Source organism: Neophocaena asiaeorientalis, unplaced genomic scaffold (genome assembly GCF_003031525.2).
Source record: "Neophocaena asiaeorientalis asiaeorientalis breed wild unplaced genomic scaffold, Neophocaena_asiaeorientalis_V1.1 scaffold379, whole genome shotgun sequence".
NCBI lineage: Eukaryota > Metazoa > Chordata > Mammalia > Artiodactyla > Phocoenidae > Neophocaena > Neophocaena asiaeorientalis.
Genome location: NW_020172145.1, coordinates 2,572,266 through 2,589,080, shown reverse-complemented (window position 1 = coordinate 2,589,080; position 16,815 = coordinate 2,572,266). Strand labels below are relative to the sequence as shown.

General features: G+C 36.5%; 1 pseudogene; it reads left to right on the top strand.

The window, feature by feature from the left end:
• Window positions 1-7,216: 7,216 nt before the first annotated feature.
• On the top strand, window positions 7,217-7,893 carry LOC112405961 (14-3-3 protein zeta/delta pseudogene; annotated as a pseudogene).
• The last annotated feature ends 8,922 nt before the right edge of the window (window positions 7,894-16,815 follow it).

Sequence of the window (16,815 nt, the reverse complement as noted above, 5' to 3'; positions counted from 1 at the left end):
TTGGGAGGGGAATGCTTGTATTGTTCTGTTTAGTTTAATTTAGCTTACTTTAATTTAGTTCAGTTTTGTTTTTAACTGAAAAGAAGGAAAATACATAGATGTCATTCCAAAATTGCACAGGGAACAAAAATAGAGAGAGATAAGAAGTGCCTGTCAAATGGAGATTTGAGTGATCTGAGTAAATCACCAGCCCCAGCCTACCACATTTTCTTCTTGACAAGAATAGACAGAGTATTAGTGAGAATGATGAGAGTTACACTCAGGGCTGGTGATACCTCTTCAAGAAATAAAAACAAACTTGTTCTTTCCTCAGTTAATCATTTTCAGTTTGAGGTATAGGTTTCCAAACACATACGAGTCCACTGAGAATCTATTTCTACAGGTTATTTTCTAAAGTGAGAAGGATCTTGAATCCAGCCTCTTTTAGGTAGAAAATTAGTCTTTCAGGACAAACTGGTTGAACAAAATCTCACTACATAAACATTTTCTTGGAACAAAAATATTTTAAAATACATTCTTTATAGCTGCCATATGTTGAGCTCTAAAAGTGCCTGCATATATTAATTCATTAAACACTATAAAGATATAAATACCTTTCAAAAATGTATTGTTCTTACTATTATTCTCTTGATATTACAAATGAGGAAAACAAGGCATAGAAAATTGTCACATTCTCAATGTCAAATAGCTACTAAGTGAAGAGTTAGAATATAAACCCAGGTCTATCTGAGTGCTGAACTTGCACCTTCAGTGTTTGCCTTCTACTACCTCTCAAGCAAGAAGCATGGCCATGGATGTCAGTACAGGAAACAATCTGGATGATATCTGAGAACTAATTAATGGGTTGCAGCCATAGTATAGTTGTCTCTATTAATCGGCAGTGTCAGAGAAATTATAGTGTTTGCTATGTGGATTTCTCAGGAAATGATGTCTATATAATTGCATAAAGTTCAGACATTTTCAGAGAAACTAGCAATTTCAAGTTCCAACCATGTTCTCTATTCTTTGTATATTAGGGAAACTTCTATCTCCTATTTTTTTTTTTAAAAAGGCTGTAGTTTAGGCTAGGATCGAGGATTATCCATCTGAATTTTTAGAGAAATAAGTGGAATCTAACCAATGAAAGATGGTTACATGAGTTGGCATTCTGACTTTCTTCTGCTTCAGACCTTTGGCACATCAAGCTTCAGCTTCTATGCTGAATTCCAGCAAAGAGAGTATCTGACCCTTCCTTGCCCTTCCCTGCTCCTCCACCCCTGGTTCCACCTTACAGCTCCAGAGAACTAGGATCGGACATTACTTCTGTCTGCAAACAAATTATCCACTGTTTTTCTCAATACGCTAATAGCAGATAGCAGCTGAAGAGTCATGTAATTTTCTTTGTATCTCTAATAAGTTTTCAAATATCAAGGTAATAATAACACATGTTCCTATCAAAGATATTCTAAACACATATCAATTCTCAGACATGCCAATAAAGTTTTATTTAAACTTTCTAAAAGGCATTGAGAGTGCATGGGCAGATGTGTTTCTTTTCGAAATTTTAAAGGATCTCAAGTGTCCAGACTAGGATCGATCATGATCCAACTGAACATTTGTGACCTTCCATTGTGTAGGTATATATTTACTAGATTTATGTGATTAGATTGTTTAGTTTAACATAATACATATTTGTGAACACACCACCCAGAATGAAGGTGATATACTTTTTTGTCAATTTTACTGGGGTACAATTTATAGAAAAGAAAATGTACTCATTGTAAGTATGCAGTTCAATGAATTTTGATAAATACGTAGACTTGGGTAACCATTATCACAATCTAGACATAGAAGACCATCATCATCTCAAAAAGAGCTCCCTGATCCTCTTTTGCAAGGCAATACACCTCCCTCAGCTCCAGGCCCTGGCAACCACTTAGCTACTCTCTCACTGTAGTTTAGATGCTTTAAGAATTTCATGTAAATTGAATCACATAGTATGTACTTTTTTTCTGATTTATTTCATCAAAATTCTTTTGAATTTCAGTCATGTTGTTGCAGGTATCAACAGTTAATTTTTTTAGGTAGTATTCCATTACATGGATGTACTACAATTTATTTACTTGTTGGCAGACTGTTGGTTTGTTTCTGCTTTTTTGGCTATTCTAAATAAAATTTCTGTGAATATTTATGAAAAAGTATTTGCACATTTTTCTTTTTTTCATTTCTCTCGGGTAAATACTTGGGAGTGAAATGGGTGGACTGAAAAGTAAGTGCATTTATTTTTAGATAGCACAACGTAATGACTTAATATATGATAACATTGTGAAATAATTACCACAATCAAGTTAATTAACACATCCATAAACTCATATAGTTATCATTTTTTGTTTGTGCAATGAGAACACTTTAGATTTACTCTTTTAGCAAGTTTCAAGTATACAGTACTGTATAATTAACTATAATCACCAGGCTGTATATTAGATCCCCAGAGCTGATTCATCTTATAACTGAAAGTGTTTACCCTTTGACCAATATCTCCCCATTTCCCCCAACACCCAGCCTCTGGCCATCACCATTCTACTCACTGGTTCTATGAGTTTGACTTTTTTAGGCTCCACATATAAATGAGACCATACTGTATTTGTCTTTCCGTGTATGGCTTATTTCACTTAGGATAATGTCCCCCAGGTTCATTCATGTTGCAAAGAGAAGAATTTCCTTCTTTTTATGGGTGATTAATATTCTATTGTATATTATATATATATATATATATATATACACATGTACATATGCATATATATACAAATACATATATGTATATTCACACACACACGCCACAGTTTCTTTATCTGTTGACAGACACTTAGGTTGTTTCCATACCTTAGCTATTGTGAATGATGCTGCAGTGAAATTAGGGGTACAGATATCTCTTCAAGACACTGATTTCATTTCCTTTGGATACATACCCAGAAGTGGGATTGCTGGGCCATGTGTAGTTATATTTTTGATTTTTGAGGAACTTCCATATTTTTTTCCCATTATGGCTGTACCAATTTACATTCCCACCAAAAGTGCACAAGAGTTTACTTTTTTCCACACCCTCATCAATATTTATCTCCTCTCTTTTCGATAATAGCCATTATTTGATGCTACTAACAGGTATGAGGAGATATCTCATTTGACTTGCATTTTCCTGATGATTAGTGATTTTCAGCACCTTTTCATATAACTGTTGGCCATGTGTATGTCTTATTTGGATAAATATCTGTAAGGTCCTTTGCTCACTTTTTAACTGTATCGTTTAGTTTGCTATTGAATTATATGAGGTCCTTATATATTTTGGACTGTAACCTCTTATCAAAAATATACGATTTGCAAATATTTTCTCCCATGCCATACATTGTCTTTCCATTTTTCTGATTGTTTCCTTTGCTGTACAGAGGTTTTTAGCTTGATGTATTCCCACTTTTTAATTTTTGCTTTTCTTGTCTGCTTTTGGTGCCATATCAAGAAATATATATATTGTTGCCAAGACCAGTGTCAAGGAGCTTTTCCCCTATGTTTTAAGGAGTTCCATGGTTTCAGATCTTACATTTATGTCTTTAATCCATTTCAAGTTAATTTTTATTTACGGTGTAAGATTAGGTTTCAATTTCATTCTTTTGCATATGAGTATCCAGTTTTCCCAGCACCATATATTGAAGAGACCATACTTCTCCTATTGTGTATTCTTGAAACCTTTGTTGTTGGCTGTATACGTATGGGTTTATTTCTGGTCTCTCTACTCTGTTTCATTGGTCTATGTGTCTGTTTTTATGCCAGTGTCATACTGTTTTGATTCCTATATCTTTCTTTTATCAGTGTTTTATAGCAGTGGTCCCCAACCTTTTTGGCACCAGGTACCAGTTTCATGGAAGGCAATTTTTCCACGAGTGGGGGGGAATTGTTCAGGTGGTAATGCGAGCAATGGGGAGTGGCCAATGAAGTTTTGCCCCCTCGCCTGCCTGTGGCTCACCCCCTGCGGCCTGGTTCCTAAGAGACCACAGACTGGTACCAGTCCGCAGCCTGGGGGTTAGGGAGCCCTGGTTTACAGTTTTCAGTTGTACAAATTTTCCACTTCCTTGGTTAAATGTATTCTTAAATATTTTATTCTTTTTGATGCTATTGTAATTGGCATTGTATCCTTAATTTCTTTTTCAGATAGTTCATTGTTAGTGTATAAAAATGTAACTAATTTTTGTATATTAATTTTTTTTTCCTTCAACTTTACTGAATTCATTTATTAGTTGTAATAGTTTTTGGTTGGAGTCTCTGGCCAGAGCAATTAATCAATAAACAGAAATAAAATATATCTGATTCAGAAAGGAATAAGTTAAATTGTCTCTGCAGATGATACAATCTTTTACATAAAAAAACACTAAAAGCCAGATTTTTCATGGTAACTCATTTCTAGCTCTATGGCTTTTCCCCCTGTTTTTCTCCTATTTCTTTCATCCTTTTCACCCAAAGAAACTGTCACCTGATTCTTATGTTCATCATTCTCTTGCTTTCCATTTCATATGTTCTTTTTAACTATTTCATGTTTCCATAAAATGTATATGATTTTAGTTGTTTTAACACTAGTAAGGAGGATATTGTACTATAATGTAATAATTTAGTATATTTTTTCACTAAATAGCATGCAATTAACAGTCCTATACAGTGTTGCTATAATTTGTTCAATTTGAATGTTGTTCTATAGTCCATCATGTAAGTACACAATTAATTCATCTACTCTCTTGCCAATGAACATTTGAGTTTTTTCTATGGTTTTGCTATTATGAACAGTTTTGCTATGAACATTCTTGTACATGTCATCTGATATATATATGTATAAACATATATATAAACATATGTTTCTCTTGACTTTATATACAGGATTAGTATTACTAGTCTAAACTTACAAGGTAATACCATGGTGCTTTTAACACTTAGCACTCCTACCAGAAATGCATAAGAGATTTAAGGTGTATATCACTTCCAACACAGATGTTGACTTTAAAAAAAATGTACAAAGTGAGAGTTGCGAGTTAAGTTTTATTTGAGGCAAAATGAGGACTGCAGCCTGGGAGACAGGGCTTCAGATAACTCTGAGAAACTGCTCCAAGGAGGCGAAGGTGGCGGGGGGCAGGGAAGTGGTGGGGTGGGGGGAGCCAGGCTATATAGAAATTTTGTAACAGAGGGCAGGTAGTCTGTACATCAAAAGATTATTGTTAATTAAAGAAAACCAGATATCTCAAGTTAAGGAATTGAGCGCTTTTCTACGTATGGGAAGATGCAAGAGTCTGGGTTCACTGAAATCATTCCTTTGATATGCTCCTCAGCTATCTGGGGCCAGTATGCTGTGTTTTCACATCCTGTGTTTCCTGAGAGCTCACTGTAGGGAGTGGCTGCAGTCTGATGGCTGCTAGATGGCAGGTATTCTTTTCAGCCCTGAGTTTCCTCAGGGCTCACCAGCTCATGTTGGAGGACTGCAATCGTTGATGACTGTGACATCCTTTGTTTACTGATATGGTCGGAAATATTCCATTTATCACAGGGTTCTTCCAAGCTTTTAAAATATCTGCTCGTTTAATGAGAGTTACAATGGTAACTTATAGCAGTCTTGACTTACATTGCCCTGACAATGGATGAAGTTCATTTATTAGCGATATGTACTTTCTCTGCTGTGAAATGCTTTTTCATGTCCTTTGCCCCATTGTTTTCTTTGAGTTGTAGCTTTACTTACTAATTTGTAGGAGTTCTTTAACTAGCCTTCATAAAATTTATTTGTTGGCTGTGTTTATTGCTGATAGCTTTTCCTCATTTATAACTTATGTTTCACTTAGGAGTATTTGTTGATGAACCAATTTTCTTAATTTTAATATTATCAAATATTGTCAATAATTTTTGTGCCTAAAATATGTTCACCAATATGTTCTACTAAGATGCTCACAGTCTTGTTTTTAATATTCAAATCCTTAATCTTTCTGGAAATGATTTTATTTTTGTGGATAGCCAGTTTTTCAGTTTCACTTATTGAATCCTCCCACCCTTCCTTACTGATGAGACAGGACATCTCTGTCTGTCTGTTAAAGTTCTATGAATGGGTGAGTCTAGTTCTTGGTTCTCTATTCCATTGGCCAGTTTTCTATTCCTGTGCCAGCTACATGCTATCTTTATTACTATAGCTTACAAAAAGTTCTGATAATAGATATGAACAAACATACAATAAATTATTTACTTACACAATGAAATATGAAACAGTCAAAATGAATGAATGTGATAATATACATAAACCTAAACAATTTATTTTTAGTAAAAAGTCCTAAATTATTACAAATAGCATGGTATACTTTATAATAAATTTTAAAAGAACTGAAAAGTATGTTACCAAACCAAACACATGTCAGTTCGCCCACACGCAGTAAAGCCAATCTACTGACACTGAGTTGTGGTGAAGGAAAGTGCAGCGTTTATTGCAGCGTGCCAAACAAGTAGTCCAGGGTAGCTAGTGTTCAAACATACCAGAAATCCCTGATAGGTTTCAGGAAAGTGTTTTTAAAGGCCAGGTGAGGGAGGGGAGTCCCAGGTTATGTAACCAGCGTAGTCCTGTGATTGGTTGATGGTGAGGTAGCAGGGCAATGCCACAGGGGTTAGCGTTATTAATCCTTGGTCTCCAGGAGGCCTGCAGGCTATGTGCCCATGGTCATCAAGTAGTTAATGTCTTCCCTTTGGTGGGGGTTTTAGTAACTGTAAAACAACTCTTGAAATGTGCATCAGATACTGTTACCTAAATACTTAAGAGAGGAAATAAACCAGAGAATATGGGGGAGGGGTCTGTCCCAGGAAGGCCCAGTAGGGCCCTGCTTGGTTACAATTAAACTTGTATGGGTACATATAACAAAGAAAATAAATTATGTGAAAAGAAAATGCATAAAACTGCTCTTCCTCAGGCTTATGATTCAACAATCCATGACTATAATTTGCCACATTAAGATATTAAAAGAGAAAAACAATATGGTTATTTCAGTTAGGTGCAGGGAAAGTATTTGATAAAGTTCAACCTAAATTCATGTCTTAAAAAAGAAAACCTCTTAGTAATTCAGGAATAGATGAGAACATCATTAATCTGACAAAAGTATCTTTGGAAACAAAAAGTCAGACACTGCTGAGCCCCCATCCATCTTCCAACAGCCACTTTGGACATAAACATCCAGTCATGAATGAAAATAAGCTGGATCAGAAACAAAAACTGGCTGAGCAGGCTGAGCAATGTGATGTCACAGCAGCCTGCATGAAGTCTGTAACTAAGCAAGGAGCTGAATTATCCAATGGGAAGGGTAATCTTCTCTCAGTTACTTATAAAAATGTTGTAAGAATTTGTAGGCCATTTTGGAGGGTCATCTCAAGTACTGAGTTAAAGACAGAAGATGCTGAACAAAACAACAGATGACTTGCGAAGAGAGGAGGTTGAGACCAAGGTTAGGGTACATCCGCAATGATGTACTGTCTCTTTTGGAAGAGTTCTTGATCCCAATGCTGCACAAGCAGAGAGCAAACACTTCTATTTGAAAATGAAAGGTGACTACTACCGTTACATGTCTGAGGTTGCCACTGGTGACAAGAAAGGGTTTGTGGATCAGTCACAACAAGCGTACCAAGAGGCTTTTGAAATCAGCAAAAAGGATATGTAATGGACTCCACCTATCACATTGGATCTGTCCTTAATTTCCCTGTATTCTATTTTGAGATCTGAACTCCTCTGAGAAAGCCTGCTTTCTTTCAAAGACAACTTTGGATGAAACCATTGCTACATTAAGTGAAGAGTCTGTGTGCACATCAGATACCCAAGAAGACAAAGCCAACGCAGGAGGAAGTTGGGAAAATTAATCAGCCTTTCAACTTTTGTCTGCATCACCCTAAAATTTACAAAAGACCATTCTCATCCAAGCTGTTTTTTATGCTTTGCGACAGTTTTATATTACTTCTATTTGAATTTCTTTCTCATGTGGTTTTTATGTTTAATACTAGAAAAGAAGGGTCAGTTAGCATTTAGGGACTTACCTGTTTTCATTATGAGGTGCTCAATATGGTGATGCGGAATTTTTATGCAAGTTATTAATGCTTGGCATAGTACTTTTGGTACACTGTGGCTTGACAAGGGCCAGTGTGAAAACTGTTTCCATGTCTAAGCAAAAAAACTGCCTGGTGGGAGATAGAAGGGGTAATTGGTTCTAGACAGAGGTGTCGTTACTGTGGGTCCTTTAAGATTTAGAGTTTAAGGCTGTAGTACAAATATATATATACCAATGGATATTGTATGTTGAACCAAGTGTATCTGTGGAATACACAACCTCAATTTGCACACTTTTGACTACATGTACAGAAGTGTTCCTTTAGGGAAGGTTGTGTCCCTGTTTGCTTTGGATAAAGGCAGAAATGGTTCATATTCCATAATTTGTAAAGTTGCCTGCTTTTTACTTTCATTATTTTTGCTACACTTATTTGTATCTAAATGTTTTAGGCAATCTAAGAACAAATGTACAATTAAAGATGCAGTAAAAATGCATTTCCTAATATCCATTACTTTATAAGTGTCAATCACAGTAGTAAAACAAAGTTGTATTTAACTTTTTTTAGGTTTTTTTCATTTTCGTGCTGTACTTGAATGACTATAAAAGTAGTTAACAGAGAAATAAGTTGACATGATGGATAGGTTTACTTAATTTCTTATAAAGTTTTCAATATCAATTAAATTTTTAAGAACATATGTATTAAGTTAATGTAAGTAGAATAAAAGTTTTATGAATGGACTTTCAGAAAGAAAAGATTGCCCACTATTGTCCCTTTATTCACTTTTATTTGACATTATAGCCAGTGTAATAAGGTGAACAATTAGAGATATGGGGATCAGAGAGGAGGAAATAAAACTCTGTTTCTTTATCAATCATGTTACCATTTACAGAAAATTCAAAATAATCTACAAATTATTAGAAGGCAAAAAAGTTTTGTCAAGATAGCTGGATAACAGTTAGTATACAAAAGCCAACTACATTTCCATACTCTATCAACAAATAAGTGGGAAGTATAAGTAAAAATATTTTTATAATAGTATTAGAAAATATCTACTACCTTAGAGATAATTTTAGCAAAGCCAGGCAGGCCTTTTACTGTGAAAATTTTACAACTTTTATTAAGAAACATTGAAGAAGAGACTACAAAAATGGAGAGATACACCACATACATTGATAGGAAGACAAATTGATTTGTAAATTCAATGCAAACTTCAATAAAAAATCTGAAAGTTTTCCAGAGAACTTGATATATTTATTTCAAGATTTGGTCAGAAGAATAACATGCCAAGTATAGTAAGGCAAATACCATATATTTTCACTTATATGCAGAATCTAAAAAATAAAACAAATGAATAATATAACAAAACAAAAACAGACTCACAGATATAGAGAAAAAAAATAGTGGTTACCAGTGGGAAAAGGGATGAGGAAGGGGCAAGATAGGGGTAGAGAATGAAGAGGTATATACTACTATGATGTATAAAATAGATAAGATATGAAGATATATTGTACAGCACAGAGAATATTGCAAATATTTTATAATAACCCTAAATGGAGTATAATCTATAAAAATACTGAATCATTATATTGTACACTTGAAACTAGTACAATGCTATAAATCAATTATATTTTAATAATAGTCATAATATAATAATAATACTCATATTTCTCTGGGGATATTTACTTCTTTGGTCAAGCAAAGATGAAAAGATGATTTGGCTATTGACCAGACCCTCATTTGTATCAAGCCCTGTGAGTTCAAGAATAGTGGGAGATAGATGCACGCTAGTGTGAAGAACCTCAAGCACCAGAAACCTTACCAAAAGAGCTTTCGGGTCAAGGCTCTACCCTCTACAACCAGAGAGAAGCAGCCTTGGGAGGAGTCACTGCTTAGGTTGGAGTTCATCATCCATGGGGATTTGGAAAGGCAGAGGCCAATTCATCTCTACCTATTTTTCTCAGCTCTTTGTCTCTGCAGTACTGCTATATGTTGTGTTAAAGTCCTGAAGACATTGATACCAGCAAGTGTGTCACCAGATGAGGGAGTAGGCATTGATTACCTCAAGACAACTAATGAGGAGAAGGACAGGCAGAATTCCAAGGACCTCTCCCTTATTTTATCCTGTCACAGTTGTCTCTTGCTTCCTTCCCTCTCAGGTTTTGACAGACAAATAGGCTAAGGTTGACGGGAATTTAAGAGATTCCTAATGCAAGAAGAATCAACATTTTCCACCCTGTCTCTAATGGCAAATGATACAGAGTGCAACACACAAAATTTATGGGGACTTCCCAGGTTAAGAACAATTCCTAATAAAGTGCCTTTAGCACTACTACTTTCTTTCACTTGAGAAGACTTGTCAAAATACAAGAGAAGGTGAAGATATTTAAGGTATAATCTAGACTGCACTGTATTTTTAAGTAGTAAATTATACACAAACTCAAGAACTTGAACTATTTTTAGTGTATTAGGGTCAAAATTTACACACAAAAATTCAGACATGAGAAAAAATTAATTTGTTTTCAAAACCTGGTTTCATCTTTAATCTGGAGCTTCCATTCTCATCTGATAGTAACAAAGAAAACTTTAATTTCCATTCAAGGTAACAATCTCTTCCAGTTTAAAAAACATATCATAGTTGTGTTTAAACATGTTTTTAACTTCGATCCACCCACAGTAAGAAATACTTTTTTTCTCACTGTGATGTAGTGTAACAGAAGTATAAATATGTATGTGTGAGGATAGAGATAGATTTAGAGATAGAAATATTTGACTATTGATATAAAACTGAACCTCATATTTCGCCAAACAACACTTAACACCATGTGGGATACACTTGTATTTTTTTTACTTTATGCTATTTTTAACCCACAAATTGATTTCAAGATTCACCAATATGTTACGGCTACAGTTTAAAAGATACTGACGTAAAAACACCAATCAACAGCAATTTATTTTAATTTCAATTAACTCTGGATTTTCTATGTCTCTTTTTATCTTTTTTTTCTTCCTTGAATAAATTCAAATTCTCCAGCTGTTGGAACAGGGAAAGGTGAGTGCTGAGCTTCTCTACAACATTACCAGACTATACCTGAGAAGCAAGGTATCACCCCCAAACTTATCATGTTCTTTCTAGCCCTCCCTCCCTAAAATTTAACTCCAATGAATGGTGGAGTATCAGTTACATAAGATATTGAGTATAGCCACTTGGCTCTCTCTCATTCCCTCTCCTCCAATTTCTTTCCCCAGTACAAAAAGAGTATTCTGTTTTCCATTCTTTTCCAGTAGAAATTGCCCTTCAGTGTCATTCTTTTCCTTATCTTGGTAGTATTTGTTCCTCCCTTTGCTGAGAAAACAAATCTCAGCCTCAAAGAACTAGTCATCAGAGCAGAAGAAAAATATGAATAAGGGAAAATCTTGTAATGTTTCCAAATATTATCCAACTCATTAGGGAACAAATTTCTTGCAGTGTGTTTCCTAATGCATTATGCTGTGCTACTATGCAGAAACCTTAGAGTTGAAAAATCACTAAAATCCAACATCTTCTTTTCCAAATGAGTTAGTGGGAACCCTCAGAGAGTGGGAGTGATTTTCTCAAGATTGTGCCCTTGATTCTGTATAGTTTCTTCTCCCCTCCACTGTGTTCTGATTTTCAAAAGGTGTGTCCAGGTATATGTCTTTTGGACCAAATAATGGCAAAATGATAAAACAGATAAAAGAAAATATAAATATGACCTGTCTTCCCATTCCATTATCTCTGCATCTTCTCCTACGTTTGCATCTCTACAACAACCTGTGCCCTCAACCTCCAACACTTTGCTTCCCATCAGATTGCCTTCAAAACTTTACACTATGGTGGTTCTATTTTTAGTTTTTTGGGGTTTTTTGTGGTTTTTTTTGCAGTACGCGGACCTCCCACTGTTGTGGCCTCTCCCGTTGCAGAGCACAGGCTCGGGATGCGCAGGTTCAGCGGCCATGGCTCACGGGCCCAGCCGCCCCGCGGCATGTAGGATCCTCCCGGACCGAGGCACAAACATGCGTCCTCTGCATCGGCAGGCGGACTCTCAACCACTGCGCCACCAGGGAAGAAGCCCTATTTTTAGTTTTTTAAGGAACCTCCATACTGTTCTCCATAGTGGCTGTATCAATTTACATTCCCACCAACAGTGCAAGAGGGTTCCCTTTTCTTCACACCCTCTCCAGCATTTATTGTTTGTAGATTTCTTGATGATGGCCATTCTGACTGGTGTGAGGTGATAACTCATTGTAGTTTTGATTTGCATTTCTCTAATTGTAAGGTCGGATCTTAACAAACGGCACCGCGAAACAGAGGAAAGCTTCAAGTGAGCTTTATTCCCGGGCGAGGTTCACTGGTCTGAGAGAAAGGGGCCAGAGAAGTCGCACCCGGGCGAGGGTTGGGCAAGATTTTATAGGGGAAGAAGGGAAAGTGGTGTGGTGAATCTGGGAGGGCGCAGGGTATTCCTTATTTGGTGATCTTTTCAGGTATCCTGGGGGACAGTTAGTCCCGCCCCTCGAAAGGCGGGAAGGCTGGGCTGGGTTCAAAGTCCCCAGGTCAGTTCCTGGAACTGGGTGGTCCGGAATGTCTCCAGGGCAGTTTCTGGAAGTGGGTGGTCAGGAGAATTTCGATCTGATGCAACCTGTGAATCTGATTGTGTTCCCCTGCCTCTGGCCAGTTGGCCTTACACTAATGATTAGTGATGTTGAGCATCCTTTCATGTGTTTGTTGGTGATCTGTATATCTTCTTTGGCAAAAGGTCTATTTAGGTCCTCTGCCCATTTTTGGATTGGATTGTTTGTTTTTTTGATATTGAGCTGCTTGTAAATTTTGGAGATTATAATAAAGATGCAGACGTAGAGAATGGACTTGAAGACACGGGGAGGGGGAAGGGTAAGATGGGACAAAGAGAGAGGCATGGACATACATACACTACCAAGAAGGAAGAGATATGGGAACATATGTATATGTATAACTGATTCACTTTGTTATAAAGCAGAAACTAACACACCATTGTAAAGCAATTATACTCCAATAAAGGTGTTAAAAAAAAAAAGAAAACTTTACACTAATCTCATAATATGACATATCATTTCCTCAAACTAGAATATTTTTGTCAACACCGTGTACCATAAAATTCAAATTAAATATCCAGGCCTGGCTCAAAATTGAAGGCAGTTCTTAAAAAAAAACTTACTGAAAGAGAGTTTTTGCGTCAATTTTCTAGTTATACTCACATTTCTAACATGATATATTAGCACTGCAGAGTCATCATAGCCAATTCTAATACAATAGGAAGTTTTGTTATATATTTAATTATAATATTAATAACTGTCCCAATTAAAATAATATTATTCTTGAGATATGAGAAAAGTTCACTTAGATAACAAATATGTCTGATTTTGAGGTAGTATGAAATACTCCAAATTCTTATACATTGTTTTTTAAATTAATATAATATATATAAACAAGAAATTAAGTGGATCTGATTTTACCATAATTATACTAATGAACAAAGCATCTCTCCCATCTTAAACATCCACATGTTTAGGAAATAATTATTTGGTAAAGGGCTGTGTGTTAATTAGAGAATTAGAGCACATTAAACACGGTGCCTTATAAACATGTTTCAATTTCTCCTTTTCTCACTTTGTCATGTTAATATGATAATAACCCAAAGTCATCTCATAAGAAGCTGAGAGTCATCTCATAATAACCAAAGTCAAATTAGGTTAAATCTATCAAATATATTCATAATTTGAAAAAAATATGATTTATGCTGCCTTGTATTTTAAAATATGAGTTAAAAACAGTTGCCCATTGCTTTTTCACCTATTGCCTTTCTCTTCCTTCCCATCATTAGAAATCAGGCCCAGTCACTGTGATTTGGTGATTGCTCTTATAAGAGTTGCAAGGGGATAAGAGCACTTGACCTACATTTTCCCTTAGGCTTTTCATTCTGCAACCTAAAAGAAAAAAATCAGAGTTCACAGTGAGAACAATAGTCTTTCCTGCACCACCTACACCTTTATTCTCAGGGTTCTGTAATCAACTGTGACAGCATTTGAAAACGCTAATCAGTCAGACTCTGAGATTATTGATCCCAGAAATAAGTGTATGAACTATTTCCTTTCCATTTCTTCATATCTGTGGGTAGCTCCAGATAGAAAACTCAGTAACATCAATGACTCAAAACCTCCTACAAATTGATGTGTTGTCATAACACATACAAAATTAAAAGACATGATAGGATTTGTGTGATACTGTTTATATCTGCTTGGTTTTGAGAGAGGTTCTGGTTCAAGGCATACTATGCACAACTGCTCTTTCCTATGAAGGACTAAGGAGTGGCGGGTAGAGGGGACTTGGTTACAAACACTCCCACAGTTCTCTTCTGATTAGATCCTTTGATACGTTATAGCTTGAGCCCTAAGAGAGTGAGCCTTTAGCCCCACAGAGACAATAAGGATTCATGTTTGATCGTGTATACAAGGATAATGTACAAGGATCAGCTTAAGATAAAGAGAATCCAGATAATGATGTTTTGTTGCTCCTTCCATATACATCTCCTAAGGAAAGAGGCTCAGGGTGTAATTTACACCCTTACATGCTAAAAGCCCATTTTAATCTCACACATTGCATCCCTTTGAGCAGCTAATAGTGTATTTTCCGCATCTTATTTATCTGTGTTTTCCCAGCACCTAATATAATGCCTACCACATAGAAATTACAAAAAAATTGGGGCTGAACTGAACAAAATAGAGGCACTCTCACATACTATTGCATCATGAAGAGTTAAAAATCACAAATATCCCTGTATTACAAAATGTCATCTAATCCATGAAATTATATTTATGAAACTCAAAGTAAAGCTTCTTGACTTCCAGTATCCTCCCTGCGGGGAGGGATGGTTATGGTTTTGGAAATATTTGGAAGTAAATATCAAATATGAACCAATAATATACAACATCTGAGACTAAATTCTGAAAGAGAAATATAGGAAACCACATGGAAATTCATCACATCTACCATTTTAAGTCGAATTGTTTGGGAGGTTTTGACATTTTCTCTGCACAAAATCTGTGTTGCATTTGGTAGGGCCATTACCTATCTTTAAGGCAAGAACTTTGCAGTGTTCTTCAAAGAAATATTATCTCTAGGCACACTTAGTGCTTGGCTTGCTAGACGGTTGCCCTAACAATAAGAGTCTGGTGAATTACACTCACAGTGTATTCAGCCATATAATTCTCTGCATCGTCAGGGAGGAAAAATAAGTGTTTTCAGTACAGCCTCCCCAAAAGTTGCTTTCTTTAACCTAGCGTACTTTTAGCCAGCAGAGTTTTGAAATAAAATGTTATAGGGGGGCTTTATACTTTCCTTTAGTAAGGTCTTTCAAAGTTAAGATAGTTTCTTATCTGTCTGGCTGTATATAAAGATAAAGAAGGAAGGTAATATTTCCTTTAGAGAATTTTTTCCACCTCTGTGGTAGACATGATCCTCCTTCAAGGTAACAGAGTGCATATACAGACTGCAGTTGGCAGATGGTTTCCAGCTGTCTGCTCCTTCAGAGTCTACTTCAGCAGCAGTGAGCCACTTCAATCTGATGTGGAACAGCTCAGACAGGCACTCCTCACTCCAATGCTCCACAGTGGGTTAACCAAGGCTTTTGTGCTCACCTCCCCCATCACACTTCCTCCCTCTGTCCAATACAGTTCCTTCCTCCTTCCTTTCACAGGTATTGCTCAGCAATAAACTTGCACTGTATATTTTCTTAGCATCCATTTCATAGGCATCCAAACTGAGGCAGTAGATACCAGGACTGGTTCAAGAATGTGGGCAATAAGATGGAGTTGTGGATTACTGACTGTCCTGTTAGATAAAGACCCCAGCCCTGGTGGTGGTGATGGGGGTAGGGGTGGAACAAAAGGGCACAAATTGTCCTTGACGTAGGTGGCAGTTCAGTTGTTAACATTTTTACCAGAAATGAATGGGACGGTGTCCCAGTAGAAGGGGATGGACTAATGATTTTGAGTATTGGATGTATGAGTGACCTAACTGCAAAGAAAATTAAATGCCAGACCAAGGAGAGTCTGCTATGCCAAGGTCAAGGCCCTACTTGGAAAAATTTGAGGCTTCGACCTCTAGGTCTATCCTCTAGATGAACCGATCATATCTGAGTGCATGCCCCTCTGTATTTTGACTCCCCAGCCTCCTCCTAAACTTCTGAGCTTGAAAAATCTCCCTGCCTTTCCCTACACTCCCCATACACATACTACAAACAATATATCCTACTCCCATAGTAGAAGAAACTGCAGAGGCTTCTATCTTTAAAAGTCAAGTTACCTTCTCAGGATTTAATCTCACCTCTCCTCATGGCCACAATGCCAATAACTGGGGTTAGTTTACAATGAAACCTTGCTGGGGCATTGGTAGGCCTGACATAGGAGAAAGAAGATTATACCACAAAATAGTTGCAAGACCTAGCCAGCACGTAATGGTAGGAGCTAAGAGAGTAAAGACAGTACCAGGTTCTGAAGGTGCTAAAGAATTTGGGAGTATACTCACAAGACACTTTGTTTACACTTTGGCAAAGAGTAGGAGCTGCAAACTTGCAGCTAGGATGAAACTTACTTAGAAGCATAGAAAAAGTGATGCCTGTATTGAAGAAAGTTGAAAGGACAGAACTGCCATAGTAAATGGTAAGGGAAGGGATTAAAAGTATT